Source organism: Carcharodon carcharias, chromosome 23 (genome assembly GCF_017639515.1).
Source record: "Carcharodon carcharias isolate sCarCar2 chromosome 23, sCarCar2.pri, whole genome shotgun sequence".
Classification (NCBI taxonomy): Eukaryota; Metazoa; Chordata; class Chondrichthyes; order Lamniformes; family Lamnidae; genus Carcharodon; species Carcharodon carcharias.
Genome location: NC_054489.1, coordinates 53,306,130 through 53,333,985, shown reverse-complemented (window position 1 = coordinate 53,333,985; position 27,856 = coordinate 53,306,130). Strand labels below are relative to the sequence as shown.

Here is a 27,856-nt window from a genome sequence, read left to right as displayed (position 1 = left end):
CAAATGTGAGGAGGAGATAGACAGATTTTAATTAGTAATGGGTTGAAAGGTTATGGGGAGAGGGCGGGAAATTGGAGTTGAGACCAAAATGAGATCAGCCATGATCATATTGAATGGTGGGGCAGGCTCGAGGGGCTGAATTGCCTACTCCTGCTCCTAGTTTTTATGTTCTTATGACAGATTTCCTTCCCTAAAGGATATTCGTGAACCAGATGGGTTTTTACAACAATCAACAGTGGTTCCATGGTCATCATTAGACTTTTAATTCCAGATTTTCATTGAATTCAAATTCCACCATCTGCCGTGGCAGGATTCGAACCCCTCTCCCCAGAGCATTAATACCAGCGATAATATCACTATGCCGTTGCCTCCTCCTAGGATTCCTAGCCTCTGGCCTGCTCTTGTAGCCACAATGTTTATACGGCTAGTCCAGTTGAGTTTCTGGTCAATGGTAACCCCCAAGATGTTGATAGTGGGGAATTCAGCGATGCTAAGGACATTGAATGTCAAGAGGCAATGGTTAGATTCTCTCTTGCTGGAGACAGTCATTGCCTGGCACTTGTGTGGCGTGAATGTTACCTGCCATTTGTCAGTCCAAGCTCAGATATTGTCTAGGTCTTGCCACATATGGACACGGACTGCTTCAGTATCTTAAGAGTTGTGAATGGTACTGAACATTGTGCAATCATCAGTGAACATCCCCACTTCTGACTTTATGATTGAAAGAAGTTCACTGGTTGAAGAAGCTGAAGATGGTTGGGCCTCAGAACTCCTGCAGTGATGTACTGGGACTGAGATGATTAACCTCCAATAACCATAATCATCTTCCTTTGTGCTTTGTAGGACTCCAACCGGTGGAGAGTTGTCCCTCTGATTCCTACTGACTCCAGTTTTACTCTGGCTTTCTCATGCCATAGTTGGTCAAATGCTGCCTTGATATCACTCTCATCTCACTTCTGGAGTTCAGCTTTTTTGTCCATGTTTGGTCCAAGGCTGTAAGGAGTTGAGGAGTTGAGAGGCTCTGGTGGAACCCAAACAGAGCATCGGTGAGCAGGTTATTGCTGAATAAGTGCCATTTGATATCACTGTTAACAACACCTCCCATCACTTTGCTGATGATCGAGAGTAGACTGATGGGACGTTAATTTGCCAGCTTGGATTTGTCCTGTTTTTTATGGGCAGGACAAAACTAGCCAATTTTCCACATTGCGGGTAGATGCCAGTGTTGTAGCTGTACTGGAACAGCTTGTTTAGGGGCACAGCAAGTTCTGGAGCACCAGTCGTCAGTACTATTGCTGGAATGCTGTCACGGCCCATAGCCTTTGCAGTATCCAGTGCCTTCAGCCGTTTCTTGATTTCACGTGGAGTGAATCAAATTGGCTGAAGACTGGCAAATGAGTTATTCAACAAAAGGTGGAATCTTTGACAGTTAGAAAGAAAGAGTTAACAACAGATAGTGGGTGCAGTAAAAAGACTGATAAGATATTGATTGAAAGGAATGCAGTAGCAACAGGAGGGAAAGGATATAACTGAATTATACAATGATCCAAATCGAGGGAGTCTTCAAGGTACAGAGGCTAATGAAAGACCAAACATTATGATATCAGAAGCAAAGAGTGCTTTGAAACTGATGAGTACAACATTATGATCGGAAACCAGAACCCCAGGTTTCGTTAAAATTCGGTTTGGGACTAATAAAGTTTTCCTTAAAGGAGACAAAGTTTGAGATTTAAAGCAATTGCTAAGAGAATAATGCCACAAGATACCATGGATTTTAAACAAGCAAAAATAAACTTTACATAATCAAAATATAAAACAATTTACAATATCTGATTCTCAAACATTCAGAATTAACATGAGATAAATATGAATTAACAGAAACTGTGGTCGAACACCCTCACTGCACATTAAATAGCAAGTGCAACCAAGACAGGTGCCAAGCATTTCTCAGTAACCCACCCAGACTACAATGAACACAGTTAATCAAATTAAAACTCTGTCTCCCTCACAAGGGACTATAAACATTTCACTTTCGAAGAACTCGCCTCTAAATTCTCTCAAAAGCCACACCAACTTGGACTGCCTCAACAATTGCACACCTCCCAGGGTTTTCAATTTCATCACCCGAAACTCCGTTCCCCTAAATTTCCAAGTCTGCACTCCAGCCTTTACTTACTGGCGCAATTCAGATTTGTAATAAGCTGGCTAACTTCACTGGGCTGGCGCTGCCCATGGATTTCAACAAGCTCCAATCTCCCCAGCTACACCAAGCTATAAGTGGCTCCCAAGGCTTCTTTCGAGCCCTAAGCCTCACCAGCATGAAGCCACCTTCTGCCACCTCCTCAGCTCCCCAGGACTTCTCCTGAGCTCTAACTGCACGGAGCTATCAAACAGCTCAACCACAGATATCAAACGCAGCCTGCTAACAGCAGCACATCTCTGCATGGCCTTTTCCCCTGTTGCAAAAGAGTCACTCTCCCAGCAAACACATGGATACATTGAAACCCTGGAACCTTCTTAAACTCCACCCATCTTCATAATGTCGCTGCCTTTCAGGACTCTCAATTCTTTTAAACTAATGGAAGCTCTAACTCCCTAAACAAAACAACTCTGGGTTGCATTTCTTTGCAAGCAGTGTAGACACTTGGACTCCAATTCTCCAATTGAGCAAGGGCAACTGCTGTTTTACGATCTTAAATTTCTAGCAGTTAACCTTTTAGGTCAACATGGCCCCTACCTTTTAAGTGTAATAGTCTTCAAGCTGCTTTCATAGCATTTTCTATTTTCTCCAGTTAAACTTTAATCTTCTCAGAGGTAAACATTACCTTTAAAATATTACTATGAGCTATGAACTGGATATTTATAACAACAGAAAAAGCTCCAGACATAGATAAAGTAACAACAGAACAGATAAAAGGCCTTGAAGAAACAGAACAAAAACAAAAATACCTGGAAAAACTCAGCAGTTCTGGCAGCATCTGTGGGAAGGAACACAGTTAATGTTTTGAGTCTGAATGGCCCTTCAACAGAACTGAAGAAACAGAATTTGAAGTGATATCAGAAATTTTTGATCAAATATATATCAAAGGATGCATTCAAAGTGACCTGAAAAATCCATTATTTGTTGAGTTACCGATGAAACCTAAAGCAATGGAATGCAATCATTTCAGAACTATAAGCGTAATGAGTCATCTTATTAAAGTGATCTTGAAAATCCTAATAGAAAGAAAACATTTGGAGCAGAAATTGTGAAACACAGTCTGGATTTAGACCTGGAGTAGAAACAAGAGAAGGAATATTTAACCCAAAAACAATCTTCAATAAATATCTAGAGGTAAACAGGAACATTTACATATGCTTCATAGATGATGAAAAAGTGTTTGATCGTGTTTATCACCAAGAACTAATAGGTATGCTGCTGAAATGTGACAATGATAGTAAAGATGTGAGATTTATCCAAAGTCAATATTGGGACCAAATAGCAAACATCAGGCTAGAAGGACAATCAGATATGTTTCAGGTGGACACAGAAGAATGACATGGCTGTCATTCAGTTATTCAGTCTGTACACAGAACAAATATTCAGAGAATTAGATGTACTTGCAGGGTAAAAATTGGAGATAAGAACATAAATCGTCAGTATACTGATGACACCACATTTCTTGCAGAATCAGAAGAATCACAGACTTGTTACAGTGCAGAAGGAGGCCATTCAATCCAACGTGTCTACACCAGCTCTCCGAATGAGCACTGTGACTCAGTCCCACTCTCCTGCCTTTTTCCCATAACCCTGCATGTTATTTCTATTTAAATAATCATGTAGTGTCTTCTTGAATGCTTCCTGCCTCCACCACACTTCCAGGCAGTGCAATTGAGACCCGAACCACTCGCTGTGTGAAAAAGTTTTTTCTCACATCGCATTTGCTTCTTTTGCAAATCACTAAATCTGTGCCCTCTTGTTCGTGATCCTTTTTACAAGCAGGAACAGTTTCTTCCTATCTACTCTGCCCAGCCCCCTCATGACTTTGAATACCTCTGTCAAATCTCCTGTTAGTCTTCTCCTTTCCAAGGAGCACAGTCCCAACTTCTCCAATCTATCTTCATAACTGAAGTTTTTCATCCCTGGAATCATTTTTGTAACATATTCTGAACTCTCTCCAGTGCGTTCGCATCCTTCCTAAAGTGCGGCGCCCAGAACTGTACACAATACTCCGGCTGAGGTCTAACTAGTGTCCTATACAAGTTCAGCATAACCTCCTTGCTCTTGTACTCTATGCCCCTATTAATAAAACCCAGGATACTGTATGTTTTATTAACTGCTCTCTCCACTTGTCCTGCCACCTTTAATGACTTATGCACAAATACAGCAGGTCCCTCTGCTGCTGCACACACTTTAGAGTCATACCCCTTATTTTATATTGTCTCTCCAAAATGAATGACCTAACACTTCTCTGCATTGAACTTCATCGGCCACCTATCTGCCCACCAACTTGTCTATGTCCATTTGAAGTTCCACTCTGTCCTCACAGTTTACAATGCTTCCAAACTTTGAAATTGTCCCCTGCACACCAAGATCTAAATCATTAATATATATCAGCAAAAACAAGGATCCCAATACTGACCCCTGAGGAACTCCACTACAAACCTTCCTCCAGCCCAAAAAGTATCCATTAACCATTTCTTGCTGTATCCTAATACTCAGCCAATTTTGTATCCACATTGCTAATGTCCCTTTTATTCCATGAGATAAAACTTTTCTTATAAGTCTGTTGTGTGGCACTCTATCAAAAGCCTTTTCAAAGTAAACAGCATTACCCTCATCGACCTTTTGTGTTACCTCTTCAAAAAATTCCAGCAAGTTAAACACGATTTTCCCTTCAGAAATCCATGCTGACGCTTCCTAATCAATCCACGTTTTTCCACGTGACTATTAATTCTGTCCCAAAAAATTGTCTCTAGAAGTTTCCCCACCACCGAAGTTAAACTGACTGGTTTGTAATTGCTGGGCTTATCCTAACAACCTCTTTTGAACAAGGCCGTAGTGTTAGTAATTCTCCAGTTCTCTGGCATTTCCCCTGAATCTAGGGAAGACTGAAAGATTATGGCCAGTGCCCCTGCAATTTCCAATCTCACTTCCTTCAATATCCTTGGATGTATCTCATCTGGTCCCAGTACCTTGTCAACTTTGAAATACCAACAGTTTATCCAATATCTCCTCCTTATCAATTTTGAACCCTTCCAGTGACAAAGTTTCCTCCTCTGTCACCATGGCCGGGGTCGCATCTGCTTCCTTGGTAAAGATAGATACAAAGTGTTCATTTAACACCTTAGCCATGCCCCCTGCCTCTGTGTGTAAATCCCCATTTTAGTCCCTAATCAGCCCTACTCCTTTTACCACCCTTCTATTATTTACGTGCCTATAGAAGACTATGATATTCCCTTTTATGTTGGCTGCCAGTCTTTTCTCATAATCCCTCTTCGCTTCTCTTGTTGGCTTCTTCGCCTCTTCTCTGCACCTTCAGTACTCAACTTGGTTGTCAATTGTATTTTCTACCTGACACCTGCCATAAGCACACTTTTTCTTCTTTATCTTAATTTCTATCTCCTTTCTCATCCAGGGAGCTCTGAATTTGTTTGCCCAACTTTTCCCTTTTGAGGGAATATACCTTAACTGTGCCTGAACCATTTCTTCTTTGAAGGTAGATCATTGCTCAGCTACAGTTTTTCCTGCCAACCTTTGGTTCCAGTCCATCTGGCCCAGCTCTGTTCTTGCCCCATTGAAGTCAGCTCTCCTCCAGTTAATTATACTTACTCTGGATTGACCATTGTCCTTTTCTATAATCATCTTAAACCTTATGCCACAATGATCACAGTCTCCTAAATGTTCCCCCACTGACAATTGATCTATTTGGCCCACCTCATTTGCAAGAACCAGGTCTAGCAGTGCCTCATTTCGTGTTGGACTGTACATATACAGCTGCAGAAAATTCTCCTGAACACACTCTAGGAACTTTTGTCCATCACTGCCCTTTACATTACCAATATCCCAGTCTATATTTGGCTAAGTACCGCCCCCCTCCCCTAATAACTACTCTATAATTTTAAAAAATTCATTCACAGGATGTGGGCTTCACTGGCTGGGCCAGCTTTTAATGCCCACCCCTAGTTCCCCTTGAGAAGGTCCTTCCCTAAAGGACATGAGTGAACCAAGTGGGTTTTTGCAACAATCGTTGCAAATGGTTTCATGCTCATCATTAGACTTTTAACTCCAGAGTTTTATTTAATTCAAATTCCACCATCTGCCATGGCAGGGTTCGAACGAGGGTCCCCAGAGTATTACCCTGGGTCTCTGGATTACTAGTCCAGCGACAATACCACATTGCCTCCCCTGTCTGCACCGCTCTGTAATTTCCTTGCAGATTTGTTCCTCTACATCCTTCCCACTAGCTGGTGGTCTATAGACTACACCAAGCAATGTAATTACACCCTTTCTAATCCTTAGCTCTAGCCAAATTGATTCTGTCCTTGAATCCTCTGGGACATCCTCTTTCTCCAGCATTGCAATATTCTCCTTAACCAATACTGCCACCCCTCCTCCTTTTCTTCCTGCCCTATCTTTCCTGAACACCTTGCACCCAGGAATATTTAACACCCAGTCCTGCCCTTCCTTGAGCCAGGTCTCTGTTATCACCACAACATCATAATTCTGCATGGGAATCTGTCCCCTTAACTCTCCAATCTTATTTACTATACTCCATGCATTCTCATACATGCAGTATAAACTTAATTTAGACTTCATAACTTTCTCCCTTACTCCAACTCCGTCCATTAATTTACTATTCTCTATTTTGGTGCTGTCTGTCTCTCCCAGTATTTTGTGCACCCTGGTATTACTCTCCAACATTCTCTGCTGGTTCCTACAGCCCCACCAGGTTCACTTAAACCACTCCCGCAACCCCAACAGCACTAGCAAAATGCCCCGCAAGGAACTCAGTCCAGGCTCTGTTCAGATGCAAGCCATTTGTACAAGCGCCATCTCCCTCAGAGCCAGTCCCAGTGTGCCAGGAATCTAAAGACCTCACTCCAGCACCATCTTTCCAGCCAAGTATTCACTTACCTTATCCTCCCATTTCTGTACTCACTTGCACATGGCACTGAGTAATAGGGGAGACGATGGCAGGGTGGTAATGTCACTGGACTAGTAATCCAGAGATGCTAATGCTCTGGGGACCTGGGTTCAAATCCAACTGTGGCAGCTGGTGGAATTTGAATTCAGTTAAAAAATCTGGAATATAAAGCTAGTCTTAGTAATATTGACCATGAAATATCAATTCTCATGAAAAAAACCAATCTGGTTCACTAAAGTCCTTCAGGGAAGGAAATCTGCCATCCTTATTTGTGATTCCAGACCCACAGCAATGTGGGTGACTCCTAACTCTATGGCCAAAGAAGCCACTAAGTGCAATTAGGGATGGCCAACAAATGCTGGCATTGCCAGTGATGCCACATCCCATGAAAGAATAATGAAAAAAAATCCAGAGATTACTATTTTTGAGGTCCTGCTTGCTAATTTTCTACCTAGCTTCCTAAATTCAAACTCAGCTCCAAGGAATGTTTCTGCTCAGCTGCTCCTGTTCCAGACTTAGAATAATTCCTATATATACCACAGCTCTTTCTCCATGCAGCAAATTCCCCTGTGAGCCTAATTCGCTACTCACTCGGTCTCTGTCTCATTCCAACAGTCACCCGTCTCCTCGTGCGTCCCTTACTGACCATGCAGCTTGAAACACCTGTCTCTTTTATAGACCTTCTAAGTCACTAACTAGTTTAGCTTCCTGCTGCAGTAATTAACACCACTTGAATCAACAGCTTTCAGGTGATTGACAGATAACTGCCACTCCAGGCAGTCCTCTACTTAACAAGCTAGCCTAACTTATATCAGATCTTGATTCTTAATATATAGTTAAACCTGAAAAGGACTTACCAATGGCCCTACAAAATATCATAGGTCAAGTCAAATCTATAAGTTTAGAATGTGGATTAAGTATGAACACCAAAAAGATGAAAACAATGACAGTTAGAAGGGATACATTAGAAGAAACCAGAGTGAAGATCTGGAACAAGTAGTTAAGTTTGGAAATTAAGGACAAATGATAACAGAAGATGGTTGACGTGATACCAAAAGCCAGAAGTAATTTTGTGAAGATGAAGGATGTGTTAGCAACAAGACTCGAGCTTAAAACAAGGAAATAAACTCATTATATTACTCATTCTATCAATTTTCCCAGGTGCCTCAGAAACCTGGACAATAAATAAAGGTCTATGGAAGAAAGTAGAGGGTTTTGAAATGTGGATGTGAAGGCTTTTGTTTAAAATTCCATCTTGTCACGATGCCAGACCAGATTCCCAAATGTTATGATTCTATTAAGGACCAGTAACTTCTTTTGTTTCAGTAGGCAAAATTGGAAATCCCTTTACTCACTAAGAGAATAAAGCCACAAGATTCCTCAATCTTAAACAAACAAAAGAAACATGAGTTAACAAAGCAAACATTCAAAACCATCCATTGTATCCTCCAACATCCAGAATTAGCATGAGATAAATACGAATTAACAAACTGTGGTCGAACGCAACACAAACTGCACATCAAATGGCAGATGCAACCAAGACAGGTCCCATGAAATTCTCACCAACACACCAAGACATCAGTGATCACAGTGAATCACCAAAATCCTTTCAAATTCCGTCTTTCTCAGGAGGGATTTCAGATCCTTTTTTTCAAAGATTTAATTTCTGATTTCCCCCAGCAGTTCCAATTCAGACTGCTCCAATGACTGCTTACCCACTAGCTGCTCAATCTCTTTCCCTGAGACTGCATCCCATTGCATTCACAAGGCTACATCCCAGCATCTAATCACCAGCACAATCCCAGCTCTCTGGCTGTTCTGAGCAGAACACCACTGCTCTGGGATAAAAGAAAGATATTGCAGATGCTGGAAATATTAAATAAAAACAGAAAATGCTGGAACACCACCTCTTCAGAGCTCTGAAGTCATATGGACTCGAAACATAACTCTTTCTCTCTTCACAGATGCTGCCAGACCTGAGTTTTCCCAACATTTTCTGTTTTTATTACTGCTGCTTCTGGGCTTCCCTGAGCCCCCAACTCTAACTTTGTAAACCCAAGTCTCTCTGAACATGAACATTTACAAGTTTCATACCTTTTGAAAAATATTCTTATTTTTCAAAGTGAATAATTTCACACTTCCCAAATTATACTCCATCTGCCACCTTGCTGCAAGCTCACTCAACCTGACTATATGTCTTTGCTAAAAGCAAAAAACTGCGGATGCTGGAAATCCAAAACAAGAACAAAAATAACTGGAAAGACTCAGCAGGTCTGGCAGCATCTGCGGAGAGGAACACAGTTAGTGTTTCGAGTCCTTATGACTCTTCAGCAGAACTGATGAAGAGTCATTCGGACTCGAAACGTTAACTGTGTTCCTCTCCGCAGATGCTGCCAGACCTGCTGAGTTTTTCCAGGTATTTTTGTTTTTGTTTTATATGTCTTTGCATCCTTTTTCTCTTCTCCTCAACTGGCTTTGTATCATTAACAAACTTGAATAAGTTACTCTTGGTCTCTTCATCCAAGTTATTAGCATGGATTGTCAATAGCTGAGGCCCCAGCACTGATCCTTGTGGCACTCCATTAGTTACAGTCTGTCAACTTGAAAATTCTCTGTTTAACCCTGTTGTCTGCTTCCTGTCTGTTAACCAATCTTCAATCCATGCTAATACATCATCCACAACTCCATGAGTTTTTATGTATTACCTTTGTGTGGGGCACAAAATGTCTTTTGGGTATCCAAGTATACTGTGTACTGGTTGCCCTTTATCTAACCTCGTAGTTATTATCGTCAAAACTCTGAAATTTGTCAAACACAATTTACATTTTGGAAGCAAAAAGAAAAATTGCTGGAAAAACTCAGCAAGTCTGACAGCATCTGTGGAGAGAAAGACAGAGTTAACGTTTCGAGTCCAGATGACTCTCCTTCAGAACAGCAGAAGAGTTTTTCCAGGTAATTCTGTTTTTGTTTTGGATTTCCAGCATCCACAGTGTTTTTGTTTTTATGCAATTGAGTCAGATGGTTGTCGGTTTTCCAGCAATTTTTGTTTCAGCTTTCCAGCATCCGCAGTATTTTGCTATTATCTTACATTTTGGAAAACCTTAGGCTTATCACTTACTGAGTGCATTGTTAAGACTTCCTTAATGAGTCCTTTTTTTCTTTTTCCTTTATGAGTGTCTTGACAGGCCACTTCAAAGATTTTTTAATAGTCAATGATATTGGTGTGGGACTGCAGTCTCACAGGCTAAGCAAGGAGGTGTCCTTCCCTCAAGGAAATTTGAGAACGAGTTGTGTTTTCCAACAATATGACAGCATCATAGTCTTTTCTACTGATAACCAGCTTTCTGTTTCCAAATTTAAGTCTTGCAGTAAGGCTCAAACCGACAACCATCTGACTCAATTGCATAAAAACAAAAAAACTGCGGATGCTGGAAATCCAAAACAAAAAGAATTACCTGGAAAAACTCAGCAGGTCTGGCAGCATTGGCGGAGAAGAAAAGAGTTGGCGTTTCGAGTCCTCATGACCCTAAAGGTCCCTAGGGTCATGAGGACTCGAAACGTCAATTCTTTTCTTCTCCACCGATGCTGCCAGACCTAGAGTTTTTCCAAGTAATTCTGTTTTTGTTTTTGACTCAATTGTATGACTGCTACCCACTGAGCCAAAGCTGACACTTTAATCAGCCCATGGTCTTAAGTTCCATGCTAGAATTCACTCAAACTAAAGCTTTTAGCAGATACCAATTTAGCATAAATATTTGCTAATAGTTGTTTGGTAGCACAGGACTTGAGTGTTGCTGAAAAAAAGAGACATTTCTAAGCTTTTCATCTTGCACTCATCAGGGTACTTGCAAGAATACCAATATAAGGTGGAAAACAACAATTTATACTTTATGTGAAAAGAGTGCTGAGTGGTTGGCAAGTGGCATTGCCATGGAGAATGCACCACCATTGGTGACAGACAGCTAACTGCCAAGCATCATTTGAAATTTAAACCAGGCAGCTTGACCCTGATTGATCAAGGCATTGCTCTGAGGAATGAGTCAGCAAATGGCTGTCACTTATTTTGTTGAGCTGAAGCAGGTGCAACATATGTTCTTTCTGTCTGCAAAGAACAGGGCCCCGTGTATTAATATATGTAGCTTCCAGTACATGCAAATGCACCACATTGAGAGCCTGACTGACAATCTTAAATCGGCTGTCAGCGTAATTCTTCGCACATTGAGGATTATTTAACAAATGTTGTCCAATCGTGGAATCACATCTAACTTTGGACATTGTTTTTAGTTTTGCAAGCACAGGTCTGTACCCTGCCCATTACTGTTTGATACAATCCTCCAGTCTTTGGAACATGCAGCCCACACACCTACCATCACACTGGCACTGAAATTCATATACCACATTCTGCCTATCATACAAATGAGTAATGTCTTTTTGGCTTGACGGCAGCATCCTGTTAGTGGCAAATATCTCGTGTTACCGCTGCATTGTCACAGCAGGAAACAGCTAGCTTCACCTGTTGCTCAAATTTTTGAGACACCTTGCCTTTCCAGGGTAACCTGAGGTAGACTGGACACTTTTCGGTGCCAAAAGTGACAGCCTTAGACCCATTCATGAGTTTGCGTGATATACAGCGCGAAATGATCTGATCAGGGTAGCCATTATCCTGCCAAATGCCTTTGATGCACCCTATTTCAGCATCAAGCTTGCATGGTGGGCAAATGACTTCGGTCCCATTTACAAGGTTGCCGATAAGACCAATTTTATAGCGTCTTCACATACAGTATAAATTGTTGTTTTCCCCCTTATAGTGGTATTCTTGTGAATGTCCTGATGAGTGCAAGATGAAAAACTTTGACAGGTCTCTTTTATCAGCAACATTAAATATTTGCTGTGGCTCACAAACAAAAACGGAAAACTTTGGAATTAAACAGCATGTAAAGGAATAGCCCTTCTTAACATGGCGTGAGATGCTGCATTAGAATCAGAAAGGAATCAGGGCTAAAACAGAATTACCTGGAAAAACTCAGCAGATCTGGCAGCATCGGCGGAGAAGAAAAGAGTTGACATTTCGAGTCCCCATGACCCTTCAACAGAACTAGGTGAATCCAAGGAGAGGGGTGAAATATAAGCTGGTTTAAGGTGTTGGGGGGGGGGGTGTTGGGTGGGGTGAGAGAAGTGGAGGGGGGGTGGTGTGGTTGTAGGGACAAGCAAGCAGTGATAGGAGCAGATAATCAAAAGATGTCACAGACAAAAGAACAAAAGAACACAGAGGTGTTGAAGTTGGTGATATTATCTAAACGAATGTGCTAATTAAGAATGGATGGTAGGGCACTCAAGGTATAGCTCTAGTGGGGGTGGGGGAGCATAAAAGATTTAAAAATATTTAAAAATAATGGAAATAGGTGGGAAAAGAGAAATCTATATAAATTATTGGAAAAAACAAAAGGAAGGGGGAAGAAACAGAAAGGGGGTGGGGATGGAGGAGGGAGTTCAAGACCTAAAGTTGTTTAATTCAATATTCAGTCCGGAAGGCTGTAAAGTGCCTAGTCGGAAGATGAGATGCTGTTCCTCCAGTTTGCGTTGGGCTTCACTGGAACAATGCAGCAAGCCAAGGACAGACATGTGGGCAAGAGAGCAGGGTGGAGTGTTAAAATGGCAAGCAACAGGGAGGTTTGGGTCATTCTTGCGGACAGACCGCAGGTGTTCTGTAAAGCGGTTGCCCAGTTTACGTTTGGTCTCTCCAATGTAGAGGAGACCGCATTGGGAGCAACGAATACAGTAGACTAAGTTGGGGGAAATGCAAGTGAAATGCAGCTTCCCTCACGCCTTCTCCTCCCTCCCAGAAACATGACAGGGTCCCCCTTGTCCTCACTTATCACCCCACCAGCCTCCGCATTCAAAGGATCATCCTCCGCCATTTCCGCCAACTCCAGCATGATTCCACCACCAAACACATCTTCCCTTCACCCCCCCTGTTGGCATTCCATAGGGATCGTTCCCTCTGGGACACCCTGGTCCACTCCTCCATCACCCCCTACTCCTCAAACCCCACCTATGGCACCTCCCCATGCCCACGCAAAAGATGTAACACCTGCCCCTTCACTTCCTCTCTCCTCACCGTCCAAGGACCCAAACACTCCTTTCAAGGCATAATTAGGCATAAGCTTAAAATAACCACATCCAGACAAGTTGAGATGTTTTGCCAATTACATTTAACAACCTTGAGTGCCCTACCACCCATTCTTAATTAGCACATTCGTTTAGATAATATCACCAACTTCAACACCTGTGTTCTTTTGTCTGTGACATCTTTTGATGATCTGCTCCTATCACTGCTTGCTTGTCCCTACAACCACACCACACCAGCCCCCACTTCTCTCAGCCCACCCAACACCCACCCCCGCCCCCCCCACCTTAAACCAGCTTATATTTCACCCCTCTCCTTGGATTCACCTAGTTCTGTTGAAAGGTCATGAGGACTCGAAACATCAACTCTTTTCTTCTCCGCCGATGCTGCCAGACCTGCTGAGTTTTTCCAGGTAATTCTGTTTTTGTTTTGGATTTCCAGCATCCACAGTTTTTTGTTTTTAGCTTAAGAAAGTCCTCTAGTGAACTATTTTTTTAAGCTATCAGAAAACTGTCCCCATCAGGAATCAATAATGACTAAATTATCAATTCAAACATTCAGCTTTACCCTTTTTCTTCCCAATAGGATATTTGCTGCATCTGATCCCCAGTTAGGAGATGGAGCCCTGAATGAACCATAGGGATAGCCGAGTGGATGTGACAGGCCACACAGAGGTGACGCTGATTGAACCCTTACTGTGCAAAACAAAAGTCTCAGCCAACAATTATCGCATAATTTTCAAGAAACTGTTCTCAGCTGATAATCCTCCTGTAGTAACGTAAGCTTTTCTCACATTATCATAAGCATTTGATTGTTTATTTAAAACAAACTCTCAATTAAACAGACTTGGTGCAAGGTAAGGTTTCCCTCCTTAGTCTTTGACCAGGGAATTTTCACAGGAGGTGCACAATGATGGTGGTTAACAGTGAGGTTGGGTGCCTTGGGCTACAGGAAGATATAGATGGGATGGTCAAGTGGGCAGATGGAATTTAACCCATAATTTAAAGTATGAGGTATTACACTTTAGAAGGAGTAATTTGACAAGGAAGTATTCAATGAACGGCATGACACTAGAAAGTTCTGAGGAACAAAGGGACCTTGGTGTGTGTGTCCATAGATCTCTGAAGGTGGAGGGGCATGTTAGTGGGATGGTGAAAAAGGCATATGGGACACTTGTCTTTATCAATCGAGGCATAGATTACAAAAGCAGGGAGGTCATGTTGGAGTTGTATAGAACCTTGGTGACGCCACAGCTGGAGTATTGTATGCAGTTCTGGTCGCCACATTATAGGAAGGATGTGATTGCACTGGAAGGGGTGTAGAGGAGATTCACCAGGATGTTGCCTGGGATGAAACATTTAAGTTATGAAGAGAGGTTGGATAGGCTTGGGTTGTTTTTATTGGAGCAGAGAAGACTGAGGGGTGACCTGATCGAGGTGTACAAGATTATGAGGGGCATGGACAGGGTGAATAGGGAGCAGCTGTTCCCCTTAGTTGAAGGCTCAGTCACAAGGGGGCATAAGTTCAAGGTGAGGGGCAGGAGCTTTAGGCGGGGATGTGAAGAAAACCTCTTTTACCCAGAGGGTGGTGATGGTCTGGAATGCGCTGCCTGGGAGGGTGGTGGAGATGGGTTGCCTCACATCCTTTAAAAAGTACCTGGATGAGCACTTGGCGCGTCATAACATTCAAGGCTATGGGTCAAGTGCTGGTAAGTAGGTAGGTCAGGTGTTTCTCATGTATCGGTGCAGACTTGATGGGCCGAGGGGCCTCTTCTGCAATGTGTGATTCTGTGAATGAGTGCTAAAAGCATGGTGATGATGACAGCCAAAACCTGTTTCTTTAATGGAAATTGATTCACAAGCATTTGATGAACTTTTCTGGAAGGAGTCTGTTACGTACAGAATTTGTGTGGTCTCTTCTAGTCCATTATCAGGATGTTTGTGTGCAAGGTTTGTGTATTTCCTTACCTTCAGAATGATTTTTCCTAATTTAAAATAAATTCCAGCAGCAAGCTTTTTGGTGATTTTAAAAATAAAGCTTGCTTATTATCTCACACTTGCCCTAGACATTTGAATGCAATGTCTTAATCATTCGTCTCACTCACATTATCACACTCGCAAAGATATGATAAATTCAAGTTAAAACCATAATTATAAAAATGAAATTTATAACTCAAGTCTCTATGTCGATGCAAGCCTACTGACTTTTTAGTCAGTTGATACTTTTGTTGGAGTGATGGTCTTTTAGAAAGGTATTCTCACTAAACGCCGAAGCCACTTGTTGACCAATAGCCAGGAGGCTGGTTCTCAGGTGGAGTTGAAAGCTGGAACAAAAACAGTACTTTGGCTGCATTAGAAGACTTTCGGCTATGATTGTTCAGCTGTTTCAGATGTTTCTCCCATGGATTTGCTTTGTTGAGGATATTTTAAATTGCAGACCCTGAATGTTAGACCATAATACAACAACAGTTTACAATGTTCATTCACTCTTATCTCTGCTGCAATTTGCCTCAAATATTCTCCTTTGTTCACTCCGACACTTGGGCACCAACAGTCTGGAGATGCCATATTCCTCAAACGTTGGTTCATCCTTAAACAATGAGATCTGTAAACTTCACATGTGGCTGCAGAGTTCCCTTATTCAGGTCTATGTTTAACTAAATATTGGCCACAGAATCACATACTGTCCACAGTCTAAAAGCCCATTGTCACATGTAAAGTTGCTGCATCTTAACAGATTTTATGGCCACTTTCACAAAGGAAGATCCAACAATCCATAATATCTAATATCCTCACGATTGTGATTTGTTATGCTCAGTGCAATTTGTGCTTCCAACTGATGATTGCGTCCTGGTATCAGATTCAACAGGAGGGAGAAAAAGATTGCCACAGAGGACCAATGTCCTGCTGACACCAAACCACTTCAGGCCTCTGCAGTTAAAACTGTTGTAAGGGATGTCACTTCCTGAAGCTTGTTTTTGTGTTTGCAGAAATGCCTTTGTGCAATGCGGCTTGCCATAGTCATGTGACTGCTGAGGTCATCTTGGGCAGAAGCCATTTTATCCACTACATGGAACATAATGACAACTGATAGCTCTAAGAGTACGAGCCACTTTAAGAAACAGCAGAGAATAATTAAAACTTGAGTCTGCAACTTTGTACAGGACATTGACAGAGGGTGCGTCAGTATGGCTTTGAATATTCCAGTACTGGCTCCTATGAGGACGAACACAGATTTAAGAATGAGTTGGAAATCCTTTCAGCCTCAAAGGCAAAACTATTAAATTGCCACAGAATTGAACAAGCAACCTGAACAGATAAGAGTAGCAACTCTTCTCAATGCTAGGGAAAGAATGCTACAAGATTTATTGAACCCTGGATCTCATTGAGGAGCAGAAAAGCAAGGTCTTATGAAATTTGAGGCCTTGAAGACCAACTTTGGACCCTCAACTAATATTATTTATGAACACTACATGTTCAACACCAGAGCTCAGGAAGAGGAGTGAGAATACTGATCTGTATGTGACCGCATTGAGATGCCTAGCTGAATCTTGTGAATTTGAGCAGCTGAAGGATGATCTGATCAGAGATAGGACTGTCTTACATATGAGAGATCCTACTTTTTTTAAATTCGTTAAGAGCACATCTGCTGAGAGAAGAGGAACTTACTCTGGAGAAAGCTGTTGAGGTGCAGAAACTATGAAGTCATTAATCATCAGCTGTAGAGTACTGATGGGAAAACTGATGAGGCTTTCCCCTATGCAGAGAGGCAGTTCAGACAAGGAGTAAAGAAAGAACTATCTGCAGAAAGGCCAGCCGAAAGATCAAGGCCAAGCGCTAGATGTAAATCTTGCAAAGGGCACCAAACACAATGAAACATGTCCTGTTATGGGCGAGCAGTGCTTTAACTCCAAAAAGCTGAATCATTTTGCACACGTTTTTCTAGAAAGAAGAAAAGCAATCCTATAAAGATGATTGCTGGAGAGATGTCAGACAAATCGCTCAATAACCTACAACAGGATAGCACCATCAAAAATGCTTGCAGGAGGACAGCACCAAGTTAATGTGAAGTGTCAGACAGACACTGGTGCTACATGCAATATCATGAGTATCCCAGACCTACATGAAGGTTCTTAAAACGGTGACCCGAAAATAAAGCCATCGAAGGTAAAGTTGAGGCCACACAATGGAATGATGTTTACCCAGACGGGGCAAACTAAGCTGAGCCCAATACAATAGGAAGAAAGCAGATCTGTGGTTTCAGATAGTAGACTCTAAGCAAAATTCCCTCACCTTTGAAATCTTCGACTGGTAACCCTCCATGGACCAGAAGATATTTGCAGTGTTTTGCATGGCACAAAGCCATTGATTGCTGAATAAATCCTGCAAAATTACAATTATGTTTTCACAGATCTTGGATGGGATTAGAATAGATAGGTGCTTGATGGCTGGCACGGACACGATGGGCCAAAGGGTCTGTTTCTGTGCTGGTTGACTCTTCCTGATGAATATCATCTTGAAGTAGATGGGACCAACTCAGCATCTTCCAAGGAGCAGGTTCCAGCTGTTCTTGAGTGCAGCCTGTTAGACAAAATAGAAGAGCTTGAAAAGGTGAGAATAACCAAGGAAGACACAACTCCTACAGACTGGATGGGCAGCATGGTAGCAGTGAAACAACCTGGAAAGCTGAGAGTGTTCATCTATCCAAAGAACTTCAATGGAGGCTTTGAAGAAACCTCACTATCCCATGCCAATCATTGAAGAAATTTTGCTGCAGCTTTCCAAGGAAAAGGTCCTTCCTACCCTGGATGTGAAGGATGAATTCTGGCGAGTGAAGTTGGATGAAAGTAGCAGTTTTCTGACTACATTTTGGAAGCCATTTGGGAGATCCAGATGTTTGTGTACGCCATTTGGCATTTCTTCCACTCTGGAAGAGTATCAGCGCCGACAGTGTGAGATAGTCAATGATCCTCCAGGAGTGGAAGCAGTTTTGGATGACCTGTTAGTCTATGGATGTGGAGATACGATGGAAGAAGCCATTGCACACCATGATCAGAATCTAGTGGGACTACGACAAAGAGCTCACCAGATGAACCTGAAGCTGGATAAGCAGAAACTGCAACTGAAGATGACCTAAGTCAAATGCATGGGTCATTTACTGAGAACAACAGGAGTTTGCCCTGATCCTCATAAGGTGAGAGTTGTAGCAGTTGCACAGTAACCAAAGGATGTGAAGGAGATGCAACAATTTGTTGAAGTGTGAACTACCTAGCAAAGTTGTTGGCCAATTTTTCATTATAGCGTGAACATCTACACAAGCTCACTGCAAAGGGTGTTCAGTGGTATTGGGGCACAGAACAAGAGCAGCTTTCACTTGCATCAAACAACTAGTGCCGACAACGCCAGTGCTGAGGCACTAGGATGTTAACGATGAATTCACCCTGCAGTGTGAGACCAGCAACTTGGAGCAACCCTCGTGCAGCAAGGACACCAGTTATGTTTGCATCCCGAGCATAACACAAACTGAATGATACTACACACAGATTGAGAATGAGTGCCTGGCTATTGTCTTTGCTTGTGAGCATTTTAATCAGTCCCTGTTGGGAGAGAAAAAGTGACGATAGAGTCTGACCACAAGCCACTTCAAAGCATCTTTCTCAAACCATTTCTACCTGTTTCAAAGTGGCTGCAAAGCTTGTTACTTCGTTTGCAGAGATATCACTTGGAAGTGAAGTACGAGCAGGGGAAGCAGATGTACATCGCCGACATGCTGTCAAGAACTGCGCTTCCTTTGAAGGAGTGTGAGATCTTCCAGATTCAATGAGAAGCAATAGCATAATATACTCTGGAAGTCATCAGCCCAGCAGAGACATTGAATCTAACAGAGAAGTGTAAAGAACATATGTTTTTATTTCTGTTGGACTGTGGATTAAAATTACAATGGTTATAGTTTGAAGGACATGTCTACTGGAACAGTGTGAGGGATATATACAACGTTGCTATCCTAGAACAGAGTGTGCCATGAAACACAGGATGGTGCCAAGGAGGAGTCCGGTCAAATGGGGAACTGCCTGGCAACAATATTTTAATTGGCTCCTGACCAGGTGACCAGGGTTTGAGAGAGAGCAATGCAGCAGAATAACTCCTAGCCCGAATGAAAAAAGACCTAAACCATCTCCTGTGTATGTCAGATTTCAGTAATTCTAGAATAATAGCTCGCTGGCTTTTTCTCCTCATATCTCTATAACCTGCTCTCTCTCTGAAAACTCCTATCAAAAGGCAAAGGGGAAAATCACTGTTAGAGACATTGAAAGGCAAGTGCTCAACCAGTGAACTAAAGACTGAAAGTGCTGGAAGATCACCTCATGTCATCAACAAAGAACTGAAAGGAATTTGGAAGACATCAATTAAAATCAACCCATCAAATCCTGTAGTCCAGAATTGGTGCAATTGAACTGTTTTATCCCACCCTTAAAATCCATGTTTTTGTGTGTCTTAAGTGTCTTGTATGTGTGTGTAGAGCAATCTAAGAAGGGGTAGAGTTTAGGTTATACAATTAGAAATTAGCAGTTCATATTTCTTTCTTTTGCTACTGGTTAAAGACAATTTGTTCAATAAACAGTTATTTACTTATTAAGTTTACAAACCTGGTGCTTGTATTCTGTTAACCTAACAACCAGGTGGGTAGATCAAACTTTTTCACATTTGTCACAGCTCAGGGAGCAGTGGGGCTTGATATTACAGCACACTATCCCCATTGAGTCATGACATCAGCATCTTGCTCAGACTAAGCCAACTACACAACGAGACACAACTCTCGAAGCGCTATTAGAAGTAATGATGAAAGGGTGGCCAGACACCATCAAGGACACACTTATAGCTATAAGAGAGTATTGGGCATACAGGGATGGAGTGATTACCCTGGATAGCATCTTGTACAATGCAACTAGAGTCATCATCCGTAAAGAGAGGAGGAAAGAGATGCTGACATGCATCCATGCCATCAAGGAGTTGAGTCTAGTCGAGGAAGGCAAGAGAAGTGCTCTACTGGCTAAGCAATGAATAACGAGATCAAAGACCATATCAGTCAGTAGTCCCTGTAATGAAAATCAAGCTGAAGAGCCACTCATGACACCCCAGATAGACCCTGGCTGAAGCTTGGAGTAGATTTCTTCACTCCCTTTGGAACTGATAACCTCGTCACCATTGACTACTGGAGTTAGACAAGCTGATGTCAACAACTGCCAGTGAGATCACAGTATGCCTGAAAGCATACTTCAGTCATAATGGCATTCCCAACATTGTGATGAGTGACAATGGCCCTCAAGTTCACGAGTGAAGAATCCAAGCACTTCATGAATGAATGGTGATTCTCTGTCCCCAGTCAAATGGAAAGGCTGAGGCAGAGTGAAAGCAGCAAAAGGAATCATCAAAAAAATCGAGCAGATCCAGCACGGATGTGTACAAGGCGATCTTAGAGTGGAGAAACGTACCTACTGAAGACATGGAAAGCAATGCACGCCAGCAACTGATGTCACATGCACGCAAACTACTCTTCCAAGTGCTAAAAGAAACTACTAAAGCCAGAAGTAATAACAGGCATGAGTAACAACATCGAAGTGAAATGACAAAAAGCCAAATTTCACTTTGATAAAGCTGCCAAATCATTGCCAGAGCTGGAGAGCCGGTCAGGGTGTAAACATTCAATGCACTCAAATAAAAGTAAGCCCACTTGGCAACTTGGAAGCTGCGTAAAGCAGTTGTGACCTTTATCACACATGGTGAAAGGGAACCAGATATATCATACAACCGCAGACGCATACATGCAACCAGAGAAGCTGCTCCTTCACAGCAATCAGCTGATGAGGAAGAATTGATTTCACCAACTGAACAAAGAACGGAACAACCATCAGTCACAGAGGTCAACTGCTCCCCAGCAAATGCAACGGATCAGCAAGAACACTTGTCACAGCAACAACATTACCCAGAGAGGCAACGTCAGCCCAGGAACCAGCAGACATCAGACGAACAACCAACAACCTGCATACATACCATTAGGAGACCTGAATGCTTTAAAGGTTATGTGCAATGCTTGTACAGACAGACAAAAGTGACACAGACTAGAATGAACCATTTTCTGTACATCGTGATGACTTTCTTTATTGACCGTGTGGGTAACTTGCAACTGCAAATTATAGTGCATGCAATGTTTTTTTTTATGAGAAGGGGGAGGTTTGGAGAAATGTCTTTGCGCACTGCTGCCTCTTGTGTACTGTGGCTTGTCATAGTTATATGACCGCTGAGATCACCTTGGGCAAAACAAAGGCTTTGGGCAGAAGCCATTTTATCCACCACGTGGAACACTGTCTATTATTTCCTCTCTAACACTGCACCGAACAACAGGCACACAACTCTTTGTAAAACTACAAGAGTAATTTTACACAGAAAAAGTCCAAGTTACCCCCTTGGAAACTGGTTTGAAAACACATCAGCAAGACAACCTGATAAAGACTTGTTCTCTTTCCATCCCTCATTATCACAATCACAAATTTGTGTTGAAGGCATTGTTTCCTTTTGTAAGTCAACTGAATGGAACCTGTGCAGAGATGGCTTTTATTAAGTCACTTTTGGGGTCAGTTCTCAGAAGATTAAAGTTTGACTCAGTGCCTATAGGATGAGAGACAGGGGTTGAGAGATCACAGGACAGATAGAGGAGGATGGATATTTGATCATTCATCAACTCACCCAATGTATCCATCACAGCATTGTTAGGCCCAGAAGACATGAAGGAAAATATATGTCTATATCATCCTGGCTACTTTATAACCTTTTTTTAATCAGACAATGGCTTTAGACTGACTGAAGCCTGACTAGCTACGACTCTTACAAACGGAATTCCTAGCCTTCAGCAAGGACCTCATTATCTCTAAAAAGGCGTTAATGCCCATGTGACTACAGAAATTCCAAGGAAATGCACAAAGACCCTTGACATTTCTAAGGCAGAGCTCTGGCCAACAGAGATGATACATCTGTGGGGACAAAGGGACCCTGAAATCTGTTAAACTAATTAATGGATGAAACATTAATCATCTCAAGAATCCAGATCAGGAATATCCATCTTTTCTCTAAACCAAAGGGAAAAAGTCGGATTACGTCACATGAATCCTCCCATCCCTATATACATACAAATGCCAAGCTGCTAAAACCTGTAAAATTGCTTTGTGAAGCTAAAAGAGGCAGTCTGCCATCTTCTATCAACCAAGCAGCAGCAGAACCTAAGCTCTGTCCAGATTTAAATTGCCGAGTCCTCATCTACACTGTTTCTACTGGAACTTCTGTACTAGTGCCTACTGCAAAATTGATTCATCTCCACGTACTTCTCCCATCGTGGAAGTCAGCGCTACTGAAAAAGTAGATCACCCTGCATCAGCTTCAGTCTACTAATCTCTCTGAAGGAATATACTATTGGACTTTTGATTCTGGACTCTGGATTCACGTGAAACAATAATTCTTATTTTGTCTGTGATCATTGCCCTGTACCTTTTTCCCTCTTTCTTTCCCTTATCCCTTTATCTGTGAATGTACCGGAGTCATATAGCAACACTCCCCCCACCCCCCCTCCCCGGCCGAGTTTTGAGTGTGTGTAAAATAAACTAACCCTGTGCTTTTACCTTCTCTCGAGTTTGCTGTCGGATTATTAATAGAGGATTAGATAACTCCAAAACTGAGGGCTTGGGGAAACTATGCCACCATATATGAAGGTGGAAATCAAAAAGCAAAAATTACCTGTTTATAGACAGGTGGTGGGAAGAGAAATTGAGGCTGTTTAAATTAAACCCCCCTCCTGTCCATAACAGTATCAAGGTATTTCTTAAACAATATTATCAGCAGAGTTTGTAATTCTTCATTTAGCCATAAAACATATTCAACAAAAGTTCCCTCAAGGGATTAAGGCTATGAAATGATTATAGAATTACGCATAATATACTGGTAAACCTGGAGCGGGTGATAGCTGAAGACTGATGAGAAGTCCAAAGTTCCGAACACAGATCAGGAACAGCAGGAATCAGACAGCTACTGGCTCCATGGAAAAATCTATACATGTGATTATTTCCTGAGGTGTTTGTCAGCACTCACTTTAAATACAAGTACTGAGGGGCAGGACATTTGAAATGGGCAGAGAATGCTGGAAAGTGCTAATTACTTACAATTCATTTTTTAAAAGGGCTGCAGATGTGGGACTCATTCCCAATAAGTTACCTTGTGCCAAGGAATTTTCATTTTAGAAACAGAGTACAGGAGATTTATTTACAATAACTTAACAAAATCATCTTATTTATACTTTCCAAGTTAAAAGACACACATGCGCACACACACACGCAAATACCTCAGTCTTTGGTATTTGTGCTCCCTTATCTGTCTAAAGGAATAAATCTGAAATCAAAACCCAACACAAATATAGGAAGTAATGTTGCTACCTGACTACATCACCTAATAAAGAATGAGAAAGGAGCCCCTAAAAACCAATAAGTAGCCCTCGAAAAAAAAATATTTTGACCCCTGTTCTACGTTACTTGAAAGGATATAGAGCTGCAAAAGGAGGTGCCAAATACAATGATACCAGTACTGAAAGGCAGTACCTATCAGGAAGGATTGAACAAGCGGAGGTGACTTTTCTCTAGAAAAGAGAAGAATTAAGGGGTGAACTGATAAAGATCTTGAAGATTCTGAAAAAGTTTGAAGGGTCAACAGAGAAATTGTTTCAATTTGTGAGCAAGAATAAAAGAAGGGAATTTTAAGGTGAAACTTCCCTAGCCAGTGAGTGATTAGAACATGGAAATCACTACCGCAAGTAGTGGTTGGTGCGAATATCATGGATGCATTCAGGAAAAGCTAGCCAAAGAAATGGAGGACAAAGCAATAGGATACAAGGGCTGGGAGGAGGCTCGATTAGAGCATAAACACCAGCATGGATCTGTTAGGTTCAATGATTTCTGTGCTGCAAATACTTTTGTAAAATCTAGCTTGGGCCATACAGACAAGAAAGTACCAAGTTAAATTCCCATCCTGTGCTGAATTTGTTAACCTTAACAGCGAGCAGATAGTGGTTACAATTGGCCTCAGCATCCCTTGGGTGGGGAAGAACTGAAAATCTTCACTGTTTCTGATCGCTATCTGATCACCCTCTTTAGAAAGTACACATAATCAATGTTAGGTGGATGCAGTGGGTCAGGATCAGGGGGACAGAGAGGGCAAGAACGAGGGGTGATCCAGGGTCAGTCTCAGATCGAGGGCCAGAGACAAGTTAAGGTTTGGCTCTAATTTCACTCCCAACCCCATGATTAAATTGTCAACATTTGTAACTGAAACTTCCTCACGAATAGGGGCTCCTGGTGAAGGACCAGACTGAAAGTCTGGTGGAACTGTAAGCCAATGGAACCGTGATCCAGCAAAACTCAATACAGCTGAGGAGATGAAGAGGGAAAAACCAAGCACATTAAGATTAGCAGCAAGGGAAGGGAAGGGACCTTGGAGGGAACTTCAGCATTCAGTGGCAAACGTAGATTGTAATGAAAGCACTTTGTGATTTATGTCACAAGCTTATCACTCTCTTCCTCCTGGAAAACCATCCGACTTGTCGCTTGGTGACTCATTGCTAAAAACAGCGCTATTTCCCCACTCCTCCCAGGCAAACTGCAGTGATTTTGTCTCCAAGTCTCCACTCCCAAGTCTCTCTACAGTCATTATTGCAATAGTTATGTTGCTATAAATAGAACTGTGAGATTCTCTCTGGAATATTGCCCCAGCTTCTCCTGATGAGATTGGATGTATTTCCTGCTGTTTCGGAAAAGCAAATTTCGGTTTCATGTTTGAACGTTGAAACAAGTGTCATGGTTTTTCAGGTGGAAGAGTGTGTTAGGGCTTGTGATATAAAGCACGAAGGCACAGGTATACTAGCAGTCATTCAACAAATCCAATTCTCCCAGAATAAGAGAGCCCACCCTGGTTCAGATATTTGACAATGCAGCCTTCACTGTGCCCACAGCCCTGGGTTACTGGATTCCAGTCCCTCACCCTTTGCTGCAACCTACATTTGATTGCATGAATCAGACTGGCAAAGGTAGCCCAGATGATGAGTTCATCGTATGTTTCTGGGATAGTTTCTTACAGCAGCTATAGTTCTACAGCTAACCAGAGAGCAGGCCATTCTAGATCTAGTAATCTAGAACAAGACAGGATTAATTAATGACCTCATATGAAAGGAGCCCCCAAGGTAGCAATGATCATAACATGATTGAATTTCGCATTCATTTTGAGGGAGAGAGGAGTGGATTTAAGACTAGTGCTTTAAACTTGAATAAGAGCAATTATGAGCATTATAAAGACAGAGCTGGCTGAAGTGAACTGGGAAATTAGGTCACAGGATAGATCAGTAGAGATGCAGTGGTAGACATTTCAGGAGTTATTTCATAACACTCATCAAAGATACATTCCAATGAGAAAGAAAGACTCTAGAGGAGGGATGCACCATCCGTGGCTAACTAAGGAAATTAAAGATAGTATTAAATTGAAAGAAAAAACACATATTTCCGCAAAGATTAGTGGCAGGTCAGAAAATTGGACAGAATATAGAAAACAGCAAAGAATGACTAAAAGAATAACAAGGAGGGAGAAATTAAACTACAAGAGAACGCGAGCTAGAAATATAAAAACAGATACTAAGTTTCTACAGATATTTAAAAAGGAAAAGCATAAGTAAAATGAGTGTTAGTTCTCTAGAGAGTGAGAATGGGTAATTAATAACGGAAAATAGGGAAATGATAGATAAATTCAACAGATATTTTGCATCTGTCTTCACTGCAGAGGAAACAAATGACATCCAGAAATAATTGTGAATCAGGAGGTGAAAGGGCAGGAGGAATTAAAATAATTACAATCACCAGGATAAGGGCAGTGAGAAAATTATTAAAACTAAAAGCTGACAAATCCCCAGGTCTTGATGGACTTCATCCTAAGGTGTTAAAATAAGTGACTGCTGAGACAATACACGCATTGGTTTTAATTTTCCAAAATTCCCTCGATTCTGGAAAGGTCCCATCAGATTAGAAAATAGTGAAAAAAACAAAGAACTGCGGATGCTGGAAATCCAAAACAAAAACAGAATTACCTGGAAAAACTCAGCAGGTCTGGCAGCATCGGCGGAGAAGAGTTGACGTTTCGAGTCCTCGTGACCCTTCAACAGAACTGCTGAGTTTTTCCAGGTAATTCTGTTTTTGTTTTAGAATATAGTGAATGTAACTCTTCTATTCAAGAAAGGGGGGAGACAGAGAGCAGGAAACGACAGGCCAGTTTGCTTAACGTCTGTCATAGGGAAACTGCTGGAATCTATTATTAAGAGGTTATACCTGAGCAGTTAGAAAATCTCAATGCAATCAGGCAGAGTCAACCTGTTTTTGTGAATGAGAAATTGTGTTTGACTAATTTATTAGATTTCTTTGAGAAAGTAACTAGCAACATAGATAAAGGGGAACCTGTGGATGTGCTGTACTTAATTTCAGAAGGCACTTGACAAGGTGCCACATTAAAGGTGCCACACAAAATAAGAGCTCATGGAGTAGGGAGTAACATACTAGCTTAGAAAGAGGATTGGTTAGCTAACAGGAAAACAGAGAATAAGTATAAATGTGCCATTTTCAAGTTGGCAGGGTGTGACGAGTGGAGTGCCACAAGGATCAGTGCTAGGGACTCAACTATCTGTAATCTATGTCAGTGGATGTATAAATTTGCTGAAGACACAAAGATAGGTGGGAAAGTAATTTGCGAAGAGGACAGGAGTCTGCAAAAGGACATAGATAGGTTAAGTGATTGGGCAAAATTTGGCAGATGGAGTATAATGTGGGAAAATGTGAACTTGTCCACTTTGGCAGGAAGGATAGAAAAGCAACTTATTATTTAAATGGAGAGAGACTGCAGAACTCAGGGACTGAGGGCACTGGGTGTCCTGGTACATGAATCACAAAAAGTTAGTATGCAAGTACAGCAAGTGATTAGGAAGGCAAATGGAATGAAAGAAGGAGGGATGTTTTGCTACAGTTGTACTGGGTGTTGGTGAGATCACATCTGGAGTACTGTGCACAGTTTTGGTCTCCTTACTTAAGAAAGGGTATAAATGTGCTAAAAGCAATTCAAAGAACGTTAACTCGGCTGATTCCTAAGATGAGGGGGTCATTCTACGAGGAAAGACTGGGCCTGTGTCCATTGGAGTTTAGAACAATGAGAGGTGATTTTATTGAAACATATAAGATTCTAGGGGACTTGACAGAGTGGATGCTGAAAGGATGCTTCCCCTTGTGAAAGAGACCAAAACTAGGGAACAAAGTTTCAAAATAACTGATCTCTCATTTAAGACAGATGAGGAGTTACGAACATACAAACATATGAAATCGGAGCAGAAGTAGGCCATTTGGCCCCTCGAGCCTGCTCTGACATTCAACAAGATCATGGCTGATCTGATTGTGTTTCGACTTCCTCATTCCCATCTACCCCCAATTCCCTTGCCCAACAATAATCTATTTACCTCTGCCTTAAAAATATCTAAGTGA

At 41.8% G+C, this 27,856-nt stretch overlaps 1 protein-coding gene and 1 long non-coding RNA gene across 4 annotated transcripts in view; one reads left to right on the top strand and one right to left on the bottom strand.

The window, feature by feature from the left end:
* The window catches only part of kansl1b (KAT8 regulatory NSL complex subunit 1b), a 269,307-nt gene that overhangs the window by 199,089 nt on the left and 42,362 nt on the right, over positions 1 to 27,856 (bottom strand). The gene's annotated exons all lie outside the window — the stretch shown is intronic.
* LOC121294030 overlaps positions 1 to 27,856 on the top strand; it is a 53,462-nt gene that overhangs the window by 16,653 nt on the left and 8,953 nt on the right. The window contains exons 2-3 of one of the 2 annotated variants that reach the window (XR_005946680.1): positions 13,840 to 14,032; positions 16,244 to 19,563. This is a non-coding gene — a long non-coding RNA (uncharacterized LOC121294030). Of the gene's footprint in view, positions 1 to 13,839; positions 14,033 to 16,243; positions 19,564 to 27,856 lie in introns of those variants that run through there. The other variant, XR_005946681.1, reaches the window with a different exon arrangement.